The sequence below is a fragment of the Panthera leo genome, chromosome C1, assembly GCF_018350215.1.
Source record: "Panthera leo isolate Ple1 chromosome C1, P.leo_Ple1_pat1.1, whole genome shotgun sequence".
In the NCBI taxonomy this organism is placed as follows: domain Eukaryota; kingdom Metazoa; phylum Chordata; class Mammalia; order Carnivora; family Felidae; genus Panthera; species Panthera leo.
In genome coordinates this window covers 20,564,646-20,579,343 of record NC_056686.1, presented here as the reverse complement: position 1 = coordinate 20,579,343, position 14,698 = coordinate 20,564,646, and the positions used below count along the sequence as shown (strand labels likewise).

Sequence of the window (14,698 nt, the reverse complement as noted above, 5' to 3'; positions counted from 1 at the left end):
GGCGGGCAGAGCGAGCCACCCGCCAGGCTGCGCTCAGCCCCGCTCGCAGCGGAGAGAGCAGAAGGCAGGAGGAGGGAGGGGAGGAGGAGGAGGGAGGGAGAGAGGGAATCCAGCTACCACCACCCAAAGCCAGCGTCTGCTTTCTGTCCTCATTTCCTTTTCCCACCCAGCTCGGAAAGCAGAGAAAGGCAGAGAGAGCGAGAGATAGAGACAGTGAGAGAGACAGACAGACAGCCAGAGAGCGGGAGGGAGGAGGGCGGAGGAGGAGGAGCAGGAGGAGGACTACGCGGGGCGCGTTCCCTCCCAGGTTTGCAATGGGGGGGTGGGGGCGGGGGTGTCCAGGGCTGTGAGAGTGTGTGCGCGGCGGGGGGAGCGAGGGGGGCACAGAGAGCGAAGGAGTGATCGAGGTGGGGGGGGCGCCGCGGGAGCGGGGGGCCGTGTCCAGCGGAGTTAGCGGCGGAGAATGTGAGCCGAGACGCGAGCCATGCTGTCAGCAACGGCGGGCGGCTCAGGGCTCCTCCACGACTCCTCTCCCCAGCAGCCGGGCTCCCGCGTCGCTGCCGCCGCCGGAAGACAGACGCCCCCCAAAGCCCCTCGCCTGGCTCGGACCCACGGAGCCGGCAGCCCAGCACTCCGGTGAGTGGCGCCTCCTCCCCAGCCCTAGACCCCGCTGGGGACCGGCCGGCCGGGCTCTTTTGTGCAGCGCACCGGGGGGGGGGGGGCCCGCGCCCCCTCCGCGCGCCCCGGTCCGGTCCGCGGGACCCGGTGGCTGCGGTGCCCGCGGTGCGATCGGTCTTTGTTTCCACCGGGGCCCGCGGCTCGGCTGGGCTCGGCTCGAAGCCTGGCAGGCAGCGCCGGGAAGGGGGAGGGGGAGGTGGACGAGAAGGGGGGGTGGGGAGGGGGGGTTCTCGGGTTTCCTGGCCGCCCCGCAGCTCCCCCGGCTCGGGGGCGAGGTGCGCGCCCAGCGCTGCCGCGCGCCCCCTCCTCCTTCCTCCTCCCTCGGTCTTTGGATTTAAAACTGCAATTTGCTCTCCAGCTTGCTGAGAATGTGGGGGGGGGGAATGAAGGGGGGACCGTGGGAGCGGAGAACAAGGCTGGATTTTAGGAACGGCGCTGGGAAAGGGGGAGACTGCGGAGGGAGGAGCCCCTCCCCTCCAACCCCCAAATCCCAAGGTTCCGCTGGTGCTCTGGGAGTTGAGGGGCGGGGACCTAATGACCCGGAGGGGGTGTGGGGCGGAGGAGGGATTTGGGGGTGGCCAGGGCCGGAGGGGTTGGGCCGCATGCCCGGTTACCTGGCGAACAAAGTCGGCTCACTTTTGCATAAATAAATAAATAATCGCCTATCAATGCGTTTCCTCTGGGGCTCTGATTGAATCGGGCCCCCTCTTCCCCAGGGGGTGGGGTGCTGAGTGACAGCTGTCAGCCCCCTGGGCCCGAAGCTGGGGGTGAATTGCTGAATCCCTGTGCCTTTTGGCTGAGTGCGCCTTCTCCTGCTGGGTCCTGGTCCCCGGGCAGAGCCAGAGGGGCAGGGGGCTGGCTCTGAGTCTAGGAAATAACCTTGTTTCCTGTTCTACAGGAAAAGGGACAGCAACCCAGAGTTTGGGGGCTGGGGATGAGGACTGATGGGAGCTGGAGGGGTTCCCTAGCAGCCTGACCCCCCCAGCCTCCTGCCAGGCAAAGGGGCCAGCTGAGGGAGGAAGGATGTGGGCCTTGCTGGCCGGAGGCGGGAGCTGGGGCTGTCCCTGAGGCGGGCAGCGGGCACAGAGCGGGAGGAGGGAGAGAGAAAGAGAGAGAGAGAGAAGCGGGGGCGGGAATTCTCTACCGCAGACCCTGGGGGCCAGGGCCAGATGTGGAGGGGTGGGGAGTCCCCCCTCCCTCCTAGCTTGGGGGCCCTGGGGCTGGGCTGGGAGGGGCTGAGCCTGGTGCCCTCGGTTCTGCACCAGTGCCTGACTGGCAGGGCCAGCTGAATTTGGGCCCAGGCGTCACCCTGGGAGGCAGGGCCAGGCTGCACCAGCCTGGTCCCTGAGCACAAGGAGGGACCCTTGGGGGGCCTGTGCCTGTCTGGCTGGGCAGGCGTTTCCCGCCGGACCAGTTGGTGTCAGGCGGGACTTGGCCCCAGCTCCCTGGGCAGAGCTCAGGGTGTGAGGACAAGCTTTGCCTCCGGGTCAGGGTGGCCACATTTTGTCCGCTGCTGCTGCTGCTGCTGCTGGCGGGGCGGGGGCATGTGCCCGGGCCTGGGCAGAGTCCTGCCAGGAGTATTTGGGGTGTTTCTATTGTTGGCTTGTTCCTGTTCCTTGTGGCCCCGTGTGTGTGTGTGTGTGTGTGTGTGTGTGTGTGTGTGTGTGTGTAACTGTGTGAGCTGGGGCTTTTAAGTGAAAGATTACCAGTCTGTCCATCCCCCCCCACCCTTGGCTTGGAGGCTGGGTTGTGGTGGTGAGCTGTGGGGGGACCCCCCAGGTGGCATGTGCACGCTGCTTGCCATCTCCTTCCTTTGAGCAGATGTATATTTATTTTTATAGCAATGGAAAATCAAACTGGATAGTAAGTTGAATTCATTTTTTTTTCTCCTGCTGTGTCAATAGTTGGAATAACCCCCAGAGACTGGTGAACTTCTTGCCCCAGAGCTCTTACCCTTCAGAGGTTACAGAGATCCGTGAGGGTGTGAGCTTAGGGGGACCAGTGGGCCCCAGTCCAAACCAGTGACTCTTGTTTCTCTTGGTCTGGCACTGGGGCGGGTGTGGGGTGGGCAGGTGTCGCCCCCTCCCCAAACATCCCCTCTATTCCCCAGGGTGTTGTCTGGCCTCACAGTCACCTCCTTGGTCAGTGCCTAAGCTGTGCCCAAGCCCTCGGGGACATTCTCCTGGTGGGCTCCCTCCTCCTGCCTGGGCTCCGGGCCCACGTGCTGATATTTATTTTCTGTAGTAAAATCCATTTTTAATGCCGTTACTTTTGAAATAATATAGAGAGAAACAAATGTGATGTGTTTAAGTTGCCCTCTGTGAGTTTTTAATGTGATCTATGGCTGAGGTAGTGATGGAAGGAGCTGTTGGGCTTGGAGAAATTTGGTGTCATAAAGAAAAAGAGCTTGCTGTTTATTACGGTTGCTGGGCTGGGGGGTCTGGAACAGGGTCGGGGGGCAGGGAGCCCCACACCCCCAGGTGCTGTGGATGGACAGTGCTGCTTCTCAGTTTGGCAGTATGTGTGGTCCATGATTATTTTGCATTGTTTCCCAGCCCTTGACTGGGACTTGGATGAGGGGGCTTGGGAGTTGGGGGGCTGTTTCCCCCATTCCACCTGCTTAGATCTTGGCAGGGAGGCTTCTGGACGCCCTGCCGAGCTAAGTGGAGGTGTACTGTTGGGAGGTTGGCCTTGGACCCTACAGGAGATTAAGGGATGGGATCTCCACCTGAGGTTGTGGCTATTCTGCAGGCTGGAGGGGCCAAGTGTCCCTGGCTGGCAACTTGTGGGAAAGGGGGGGGGGGGTTGCTGCTGCTGTGGATTCGCAGAGCCCTAGAGGGACATTGCTGGTTCTCAGATCAGTCTAGAGCATTGACTTTGAGCCACTCCCTCCACTTGCTTCTGTTCCCAGTTGGATAGGGGCTTTCTCCAGGCAAACCTGATCTCCCTCATTTCCCTCCAAACCCCCGATGTCCCACCCCCAGGCCAACTTTTTTGTTTGTTTGTGGAATACAGAGCTCTGCGTCTCATGCCAGTCACCCTAGACCAGGGGGTGCCATGCCATGCCTTCATACCAGATGACCAGACTCTTCTGGTCTGGTTGAGTGAGGTCAAGCAGACTCACTATTATGGGATGGAGCCCAGCTCTGTCTCTGGGTCCCCTGGGTCTCTTGGGACAGCTCTGGAGAGGGCGAAGCCAGGATGGGGACCGCAGGAGGGAGGAAGGATAACATTGTTGCTAATGCCAGCATATGCCCCCCCCACCCCCCGCCCCGGCCCCAGGGAGAGAGCTGGGGGAGGGGAGTGGGGGGAGAAGAGAGACCTGGACAGCCACATGCCAGGTGGAGAGAGGGAAAGATGGTGGCAGAAGCCAGCGATGAGGGGGTGAGAGAGCAAACAGGCAAGGAGAAGAGCCAGTATCACAGCCCCTGGAGGTGGGGCCCAGGGGACCAAGAAGGCCTAGGCACGTGCTGTTCCCGACCCTACAGCCTGAAATGATGAGGCGTTGTTTTTGGAGGAGAGACAAGCAAATGTCTCTGGGAAGAGGGAGGAGGACAGGTGGAATAGGGAGAGAGGGAAAGACTCTCACAGGAGGAGGGAGAATAGGGAGACAGGGGGATTCCAGGGGTCACTTGACTAATGGTCGTGCCCAGGGCAGCGGCTCTTCTCTGCCTTTTCCAAATGTCTGGGAACAGAGCAGAGCTATTCTTTGGACCTGGGGGCGGGGCCTGAGGCAGGTACAATGCCCCACAGGTTGTGCACACACTCTAGGCCAGGAGGCACGTGGGGTTTTAAAGGCAGGGACCATTAGGGTTCTAGAGACGTCAGGGGCATCATCCAGTTGGACCCCCTCCCCCAACCTTGTTTGACAGGAGAAAACCAAGTCTAGAGAAGGGAGCCATTTGCCCAGGGTCACAAATACTCAGCAGTGCCAGGCCTGGGACCTAGGCTCTTTGCACTCTACCACTCTGTAGTTAGAGAATAGGAACAGCTGCAGGGGGCCTCCTGGGTGCAGTGGGGGACTAGAGCCCGGAGAGAGGAGCAGGCGGGCACCCTTGTGGCCAGAGCCCCCCCAGGGGAGGGGGAGGCGCCGCTGCCGGGAGAGAGAGGGAGGGAGGGGAGAGAGGAGGGGAAACAGTGAGTCAGGCTTCCAAGAGCTGAGGATGAGAGAGCCAGAGCTGGGAGGGAGAGGGCAGGGAGGACTGCTCAGAAGCTCAGAGAGGGAGGGGGCCCAGCCGGGGGCAAGGAGAGCTCTAGAGGGAGGGAGCCAGCCTCTGGCCCTGACCCAGCGGTAGGGCTATGCGGAGGGAGCAGCCAATACGGACTTTGCTTGTGGTAGGTCAGCGTCCCTTTCTTTCCCTAGGATTCCACACCAAGGTCTCAGGAGGAATAACTGTGTTCTCCCCTCCCTTCCTCAGTTTCCCCATCCCCTGTGAGCCTGTGGGATTTGGACTATTCTTGGAGAGGGAGTAGGGGGCACAGAGCCAACTAGGAGGGTCCTGAGGGATGGATGTCACTTCTAGCTCCTGACCGTGAGCTGGAGGTACTCTGGGAGCCTGTCACTGTCCCTCTTAAGTCCTCTGAGTTACCAAGTGGAGGTGTGGGGGTGCAGGCCAGGAATGCTGGGGTGCACTGTGTGTGTGTGTGAGAGAGAGAGAGAGCGAGAGAGAGAGAAAGGATGAGGTGCTGGTCTGGCAATGGTAGGTGAGCTTCCTGGGGCCTCTCAGGATGGCCAGTGCCTAGACAGGATCACAGTGCCCACATGTCTAGAACCAACCTCCACTTGAGGAGGGGGAGATACTGCTATATTCCCCCTATATCCCTATGGGTCAAAGGCTCTAGAGAAGCTGGGAGGTGGGAATAACCCCTGTGGGAGCCAGTGAGAATTGCCTGTGCAGCCCTGCATGCCTAGAGCTGAGACCAGAACTAGAACCATCCCCAGGGACTGCCTGGAAGAGAGGAGGGAAGGACCCCCCTCCCACCCAGCTGACAAGAAGCTGTGGCCCTCCTTCTCCCAAGACCTAGCACCCCCCCAACCCCTCCTTCCTGGATCCCAGCATCTCTGCCATTGGCTAGAGGACAAGAAAGGTGGGCACTGAGGATCCCTCTCCTGCCTGGCCCCGATTTGGTAGAGGGGTTGGTGAAGTGAGGGTAAAGTGAGGCCCTCTGCCTCCCCCCTTACATACACATACATACACTCAGCTGCAGTGAGGCCCCGCTTTCTCTCCCCTTTCTGCTCTGGGGTCCTTGGCCTGGGAGCCCAGAGGAGGGGCTGCTTCTGCAGCTGGCTAGCCCCGAACTCCCAGCTCAGCCCAGCTGCTACTGAAGCTTCCAGAAGCTGCAGCTCTGCATCCCCTCCCCACCCCTGAGCCAGGAGAGGCCTTTGCTGACCTGGGGGAGGGTACCTTGGGAAGCGAGTGGGCACCCTTAGAAGGACTAACACAGACAACCAGACAGATGGGTGGTGGAACAGATGGACAGAGACACCCACGCACAGGCAGACGGAGAGAGACGGACAGATGGACCAGGACAGGGAGAGACGGACAGACAGAGGTGCTGGCAGAGAGAGGAGGAGTCTGAAAAATGGAAGGGCCTGGGGAGAGACAAACAGAGAGACTGAGACGTGGAGACACAGAGATACCAGAAGGGAGATGAGGTGACTGAGATAGGAGGAGGAGAGACATGGGGAGAGAATGAGAGACAGGAAGAGATAAAGAAAGGGGGAAACCCAGACGGAGAGAGAGAGGGGAGAGGCGGAGAGGCTTGAGGCTACAGACCACAAACAGGGATTTGATGAGAATCTGGAAGGTGTTTTCTCCTGCTTCCCTCCCCAAACCCTTGGGCCAGCCAAGTCTCCATTCCTTCCACCCCCGGCTCAGTTTCCAGCTGCTAAAGAGGTCAGAGAGAAAGAGAGAGAACAAGAAAGAGAGAAGCGCGCAGAGACCCCCTCCTCCCTGCTGTTTTTGTGGGGGAAGGAGTTGCTGGAGCAGTTTCCCCAGCTCTGACCCCTATTCCAGGGTGGACACCCCTCTTGTGTCAGAAAACGTCACACTCACCACTCACTGGGTGTGCATCTCCTTGTGTAAATGCACCCCCATACTCATATCTATACACACACACACACACACACACACACACACACACACACACACTTTGTGACATATGAATCTCACCCTTGCACTCACCCCACGTCTCAGAAACGTAACTGGGGAATTCATGCCTGTGCTTCCTTACCCATATAGGCAGTGACACACATGCCTCGTCACGGGATGTCAGGACATTGACACGCACACACACGCAGTCACGCTCTCACCCATACACAGTGGCACTCATGCCGGAGCAGAGGGAGGGCTCTTTCTGGAGGTGAAGATCAGTGTTCGCAGGTGTCGGGGTGGGGGGGTGGTATGCCCTCCCCGTCCTTCCCAGCTGGCAGGGTGGGGAGGCTGGCGGCCCTCTCGGCCACTGGGAGTCTTCCTAGGGAGTTGGCTGGTGGGTTGGGTGGTGTCAAAGAGCTGTCTGAAAGTTGGTCAGGGTGAGCGTGTGCACGTACACACACATGGGCACATGTGTATAGGTACAAGATGGCAAGTATCTGCTGTGTGTGTGAGAGAGGAGCGCGTGTGAGGTGGGAGATGTGGGTGCGACGGGGAGATCCAAGGTGCGTGGACTCTGTGGGTGTATGTGTGATAGCTACTTGGCAGGTATGTACATGCGCATGTATGTATATGTGACAGGTGCGAAACCTGGCTTCGCAGAGTGGGAGTGTACCTAGTGGGTGTAGGGACTTGTAGCACTTGTGCGTGAGGGTACAGGGCCCTGGGGGTGAGCTACATGTATGTGAGGGTGCAGTGTTATGCAGATGTGAAGGTGCGGGGGTGTAGGGGGGTGTAGGCAGTGTGCACAGGGGTAGCTGCCTGTGTGAGGCTGTGAGCTTGCAGCCAGGGCTGGAGGGCTGTTTTCCAAGGCCAGGATGCCGCTTGAACAGAGGCCATCAGCATGAACACATGCAAAGGGGCTCCAAGGCTCACAGTTGGGCACTGACCCACACAGACGCACAAGGACAGACATACCCGCCCCTGTCCTCCCTCTTCCTCTCTCCTGGCGTCAGTGGTTTTCAAAGGAGCCTCCATGAGGACTGTTTGCTGTGCAGTTCCCCCCACCCCCCAGCCTGTGCCTCTTCAAACACAGTGATGCCCTCCAGGCAGCTTTGTGGAGGCTCCTGCCTCAACCATCTGAAGGCAGATGGGTGGGTTGAGATCCGCTGCTGCCCCCCAGGGAGCGAGGAGGCGGCTCTGCTCCTCTGGCCTGGGCACAGGCTGAGACAGATGGACAACCCCCCCCCCCGTACCCCCACTCTGTTCTCCACACCCCCGCACAGGGTCTGGGGGTGGGCAGGCATCCCCGCCCCCAGAAGAGGGGTTCTCGCAGGCAGTTCTGAGCAGAGGTTAGGACTCTGCCCATCATCTCCCCGGAGGGACACTTGTCCTCCCGCAGCCCCATCACGTGTCTGAGCACAGGGACCCAACTATAGCCCCCAGCACCCGAATATACAGTGCCCCTCCCTTACTCACAGCTCCAACACCCCTGAATACACAACTGCCCCACCTATAACACAGCCCCAACACTTCCACAAACATACCACCTCTCCACATAATCTACTTTTCTGACATCCAGCTGCCCCATATACACACACAGCCCCGTCACGCCCCCAAACACACAACTGCCACACACCTCCCCACAGAGACACATAGATACAGCCCTAGTAGTGAACCCAAACCCAGGTTGTTATGATCCCCAGCGTACTCCCAAACACCCAAGACCCAACACCCACACACTTAGCAAGTCCCTCTTTAAACCGGCACCTGCCCAGATCCCCCCAGAACCCTGCTGCAGCCCTAATACCTTCCACTTCCTCAAACTCTCAGAGCAGCAACACCTCACCGGACACATACACAGACTCCTTGCAGCCCTAATGTTTCCCCCACCTGCAGCCCAGCACCTCCCCAAACACACCAATCCAATCCCTACACCTTTCCAAACACACAACTTCCCCCCACCCACATCACACATACGCACACTGCCCACTCAACACCCACTCACACAAGGACGCTACCTGCAGCCACACCGTTTACCTCAGACACGCAGACATGGCTTGAGTTCTAGTATACTTTTAAACAGATGATGTCCCCCCAGCTTCTCGTACCTTCGCAGGCATGCACATACACGCATACTCCCCATAGACCCAGCACCCCAACAGGCAGTCCTCTGTATATCCCCAGTAAGCCCCAGCCCTTTCCTCAGCCATCCAGGGGCCCAGGGACAGCCCTACACCTCTCCAGGCACACATAGCAGCAGCTTGGTGACAGCCCATTCACCCCCCCAGAGCCCACAAGCGGCTCTTCCCTGCCCTGTCGCATACCCCACCTCAGTTGCTCTGCAGCCCTCACTCCCAGCCCCAAACATGCCCCGCCCCCAGCACTCTCCATCACGGCTCCCCCCCCACCTCTGCTCTGGGGGGCCCCCTCCCCCAGACACCCTCCCAGACAGCTTCAGTCATCCCTGCACACACACCCTTGCTCACTCTTGTGTACTCTCTCTCCTCTGCTGTCCAGCACCCCCCCCCCATCCGACTTCCCGGGGCCTCCTCTGCCTGGGGAGGCACCTCCGCCTCCCTCACTGCCCCAGGCCTTTCATTCCTGGACAGTGAGCCTGTACATCTGGTTCAAAGCTGCCCCACCCGAGACCCTGGGCTCTGGACACCTTGGCCTGGGCTTTGGGGGCTTGGAGCCTCTTTGGGGGCTCTTGGCACCTGGTCACCCTGGTCTCACAGCCAAGAACTCTGAGTACACAGCTTTGCCCTGGATCCGGCATATATGTTGTGTGGGGGGGGGGGGTGGTGCAGGGGGATTTACCCCCAGCCTGCACAATCTCAGGTGCTTGCCAACCCCCCCCACCTTGGCTTACCTGAGAGGGACATTGGGCCTGGGGCTTCAGGGAGAGAGATGGGTGAGGTGTTGGCTTGACATACTCCCTGCCCCCCCACCTTCATTGCCCCCCCCCCCCAGATCTGGCTTCGGGGCTTGGTCTCCCTGGGAGTCAGTTCCGACAGTGAAGGTTACTTTACTAGATGCATGATTTTAAACGGAATCTCCACCATCTGTTCCACCCCCTAATTACAGATGCACAGAATCCGCCTCAGAGGGCAGCGTGAGGGGAGTGATTTAGAGGCTGAGCTGCTTCTGCCTGCATTAGGGCTGGGGAGATTTGGGGGGGGGTGCTCTGGGTATTGCTCACAGCCCCCCCCCCCAACATCCCATGTCTTTCCCAGGGGCCCCTCATGCCTCTTCTCTTGCTGGGGAAAGGCTCATAGAAAGTTTCCCTCGACCCCCAAGACCTGAAAGAGGAAGCAACTGCAATACTGAGGGAGGGGTCCCCAAGACATTGCCTGCGTCCCAGGCCCCAAGTCCTGGGATGCAGGCTCCATTAGAGCCTTAAAAAATTCAGTGGATCGATCTCCTGCCTGCCTCTTTGCCCTGGGGAGCCACAGACTCTGGCCTGGCCCAGCTGTCTGCCCACCCCAGGGGTAGCAGGGGATTGGTGAGGTAGAAGGGGGGTCAGAGCAGAGGTGGGGGCAACTAGGTTCTGGCAGCAGAGGACGTGGGCAGACATGCCAAGACCCATCAGGTGTGTTTGCACGCATGTGCCCATCCGCCTTGGTGCAACTAGAAAGCCTGATTCCCAGCTTGAGCCATGCTCTGCGGGGCTGGACCAGCACTGGGGGTCGGAGGGGATGGGCCAGGGCCTGGGCCTCAGGGTTCTGAGAGACGCTGGACTATATACACTCTGAGGACCGGACCACCTCTGCCCATAGGTGCCAGGGACCTGGCCCCCAGCCTGCTTGGTGGTGGCAGTGGCGGGCACACTGCGGTAGACGCCGGAGCATTCACTGCGGGGAGAAAGGGAGCGAGGTTGGGCTGGAGGAATTTTAAAGATTGCTGCAGGCAGGAGGGTCTCTGGAACCCCGTGGAGCGGGCAGTCATGCAGAAGTAATCCTATCGCTGCCTGCCTGGAGGAGTGGAGGGGAGAGGGGGCAGGGAGGGAAAGGATGGAGCTGCTGCCCCTTTCCCACCTCAGCCTCTGCCCCAGCCAGCTGTGGAGGGCGCCAGGGACCCCAGGGGTCTTCCCTGAGGAGGCACCTGGTCTTCTCCATTCCACTGTGGCATGTGCCCCCTGGAGGGGCAGCGCCCCAGCTGTTGCTCAGCTCCAAGCTCCGGGTATTATAAATAATGCAGCTCAGAGGTGGGGGCCGGCTCAGCCCCCGGTCACCTTGGGTCACCCACTGTGGCGTCTCCAGCTGGCCGTCTTGTGGCAGAGCCCCTCTCCCTTCCAGCCTGCTCCTCCTCTTTTGCTGTGTGAGCTTGGGCCAGAGGCCCAGCCTCTCTGGGCCGGGCCGTGGAAGAACCCAGAAAGCCCTGTCCTTTTGTCCCACCCCCTAGCCCTCACAGGTTAACTAGCAGCTGGCTCAGCCAATCCAGGCTGGAGATGGCTGTCCTGCTCTACAGGGGCCTTACCCATTCTGGCTCCTCCATTTTGCAGATGGAGTAACCGAGTCCAGAGAGGGAAGGATGGCCGAGGCCAGCCAGCTGATGAACCCCTCCTTCCTGCCCCATTCTGCTGTCACTCAGGCTCTTCTCAGCTTCAGCTCAGCTAAGAGCAGGGCCTGGGGGGTGGGGTGGGCGGGGGATGTTTGGGAAAGTGGTTGCGGCTGAGAGGTTGCCATGGCGATGCTGCAGGATGCCGAGCTGAAGTGGGGGTCCTACAGGGTCTCTGGGGCCCCCAGCTCCACACCCCTGTGGTCTTCTCCCCATCTTCTGTCCCCCACCCAGATGCCTGTCAGGCAGCTTCGGTGACAGGCTTGGGTGGGTGACAGGTGGTGCAGGTGATGGGCTGGGTGGGTGACGAGCTGGGTGGGTGACAGGTGGTGCGGGTGCGAGGCAGGCAGGTGACAAGCTGGGTGGTGACGGGCCCTGCTGATGACAGGCAGGGGGTGTGGTTGGCGAGGATGCTGTCTCCTGGCTGGTGGCCTGTTGCAGCCCCCCACCCTCATGCGTGTGCACACACATAGACTCTGGGCGCAGAGCTTGGGGCTAAGATACTAATGAGGCTTATTACGTGTGGAGGGGCAGGTGCCCAGGCTCACTAATGAGAGGCCTTTAACAAATAGGGGAGGCAGCTGGGGGCTGCGAGGAATTTGGCTGGCCCTCCAGAGCTGAGGCCCTCGGGGTCCCAAACTGGCTGGAGGACGAGCCATCCTCCAGCCAGATTGGGACCCCTCCTCCCCTACCCTCTGACTGCTTGGGTTTATGCTAGTATTACCGCAATCGTGATAGTTACCATTGTTCAAGCTTTTGCTACGCTGCACCAAACCCTGAGGTGCATCTTCTCATTTCCACTCAACAGTTCAAGGAGGGAGGCACCGTTACGCACTTTGCAGATGAGGAAACTGAGGCTGCAAGAAGGCAAGGGACTTAACACGGTTTCTGGCGCAGCTGGAATTTTAATTCAGGTCTTCCTGTCCCGACACCATGCCCTTAACCACCCCATCAGTGACACTTCAGTAGAACTCTTGGTCCAGACTCAGACCCTTTTTCAAGGCCTCAGTTTCACTCTTCTGGAAAACGGATGCCTGGTGGAGGGGTGATCACCATAAGCTTCTCAGCTCTGACTTGAACGGCTTTCAGGGACTCCTCCAGGTAGCTGCCCCATACTCACCCCATGTGGCCCAGATTTTGGACTGGAGAGAGGGCAGGGCTAAGTGTTGAGGGAACTGAGCTGAAGAGGGGACACCTGGGATATGTGAGCCACTTCCTGCATTGTGCGGTGTGGAGGCTGAGGCCTGGAGAGCAGCAACCGCCCAAGGTCACACACCCAGTGAGCTGTAGGGCCCCAAGGGATCCCAGGTCTCCTGGCCTGTTGAAAGGGCGGGGCTGGGTGTGGTGCCTTGGCTGGGAGGCTACCTCCTCCTGGGCCCCACCCACCAGCCTTTGCTTCTTCCCTGGAGTCCGTGAGCCCCCAGCAACTGGGAGGGTGTAGGGGGCTGTTGGCTGCCGCTTTAGGGCCATGCCCCCTCCCAATCAATCTGGGTCCCTAGTGTCAGTTGAGCCCCTCCCTTTAGAACCCGTTGGGGTGGAAACTCCCTAGCAACAGCTGATCGATGGGTTAGGGCCCTGACATTGGCCTGGGGCCACAGCATGACCCTGGAGGGACCAGGCTGGGGCTGGGGGCTTGGAGGGGAATTTAAGGGAGAAGAATTAGGCTCATAAATCTTGGAGCAACTCACTTCTCCTCCTCCTCGACCTTAATCTCTTACCAAACCTGCTCTCCAGCTGCGCATCCAAGGCTGGGGGGTTAGGGAATCCACCTTCTCATTCCCCTTACCCTCCAACTGATGCTCAGCCCCTCCTGACATTGTACCCCCTATAGGGAAGAGAGTGGCAGCCACTGCTGTTGGACAAAATTAGGATCTTGTGTCTCCAGACTACTGCATTTGGCCTCTGATTCATAGGGGTAGGTAGGGCAGAGAGCTTCAGTGCCTCAGTTTCCCCAGCCTTGAGTTTGAAATCCTCTCTTGATGCCTGTCCGCTCAATCAGGAAGGAGCATTAAGTCCAAGAGGGATCTCACAGCTGCAGGACACATGGCCCTGTCCTCAGAAGCCCCAGTCTGAGATGAGAAGCACAGCCCTGGCCTTGGGAGCCCTCAAACCCAGAGGTGAGGTCTAGAACCCAGGCTGGGCCTGTGCCAAGGTTCAGGTGGGGAGTGGGTGGTGCTGAACGGCTTTCTGAAGCAAAGGCTGAGGCTAGGGGGAGGCCAGAGGAAGGGTGATGGTTCGCCTAGAGGCCTGGAGAGCCGTCTTTGGTTGGGGGTTGCGGGGGGCGGGGGCCGGGGGGGAGCCTGGAAGTGTCTGGCTTTCCCACAGTCCTGGGCAGCAGTAAGCTGAAGTTCTGGGGCCCTCCTGGCTCCCCAGGGAACCCACTGCTGCCTGGCCCTGGGGACCCAGGCGTCCTGGCGGGTGAGGGCGGGTCTCCAGCAGGCGCCCTGCCAAACCCCGCAGCCTGCTCACCAGGAATCTTGTTGCTGAGAGATGGAAAATCCCGGCCCGGCCTGCAGCTCATCCCTCCCCTCCGGGAGGAGGAGGGGCCCAAAGATTCCTTCCTGCATTCCCCCTCCCATTTGGGGCAGGGCTCTCCTTGGTAGTGGGTGGGGCTGGGGGGCCCAGGACAGGCCTCTAAGGCTCTGGGTCACATGTCCTGGAGCCCAGCCCAGCCCGCAGTGGGCACCAGGGCACTCTGGAGGCAGAATGGGCCTGGTGCGGATGAGGAGGGGTGGGGGTGGGGTACTGAAGCCAGAGGGGGCCTGGATGGGGGCTGAGTCCGGCCCTGGCCCCACTGGCTCCCCCAGGGCGGAGGGTGAAGAGTTGGTTCTCTCCTTGGACAGGAAGACGAATGATCCCATTATGGGAGCGTGATTTTATTCCACGTGTCACGGAGTCTGAGATTAACTTGCTCACCAGTCTGTGACAAACCCCTCACACCCTCACACCCAACACACACACACACATACACGCACAGAGACACACATATCCTTGGTCTTACAACGCACATCACACAGGCACAGATAAACGTTTCCACAATACAACACACAGCACAGTCCCACGGAGGTACAAGGAAACACTCACATCTAGACACACAGCCTCAAAAGCACAACATTCCCTCACTCACACCAAGGCCACATAGACCCACAGCTCCAAACAGGCAGTCCGGGAGGACGCCGGCAGCCCTACTTGGACAGGCACAGATCAAGGACACACAGTGCCCCGTAGACACAGATACACTTAGACACACACAAACCCGGACACAGTCATGCGGACAGGCATAGACCAACAGGCACACACACTGAGACAAAGGCCCAGATACATACAGAGACAAAGACAGGCACAGACACACAGCCGGCAGTGCGCAC

General features: G+C 59.8%; 1 protein-coding gene across 7 annotated transcripts in view; it reads left to right on the top strand.

Moving 5' to 3' along the window:
* Nucleotides 1-254: 254 nt before the first annotated feature.
* The window catches only part of AHDC1 (AT-hook DNA binding motif containing 1), a 64,112-nt gene continuing 49,668 nt past the window's right edge, over nucleotides 255-14,698 (top strand). For 4 of the 7 annotated variants that reach the window (XM_042950658.1, XM_042950650.1, XM_042950654.1 and 1 more), the window contains exon 1: nucleotides 419-636. The gene's annotated coding sequence lies outside the window, so the exon portion shown is untranslated. Of the gene's footprint in view, nucleotides 308-418; nucleotides 637-11,435; nucleotides 12,432-13,329; nucleotides 13,448-14,698 lie in introns of those variants that run through there. The other 3 variants (XM_042950651.1, XM_042950652.1, XM_042950656.1) reach the window with 3 other exon arrangements.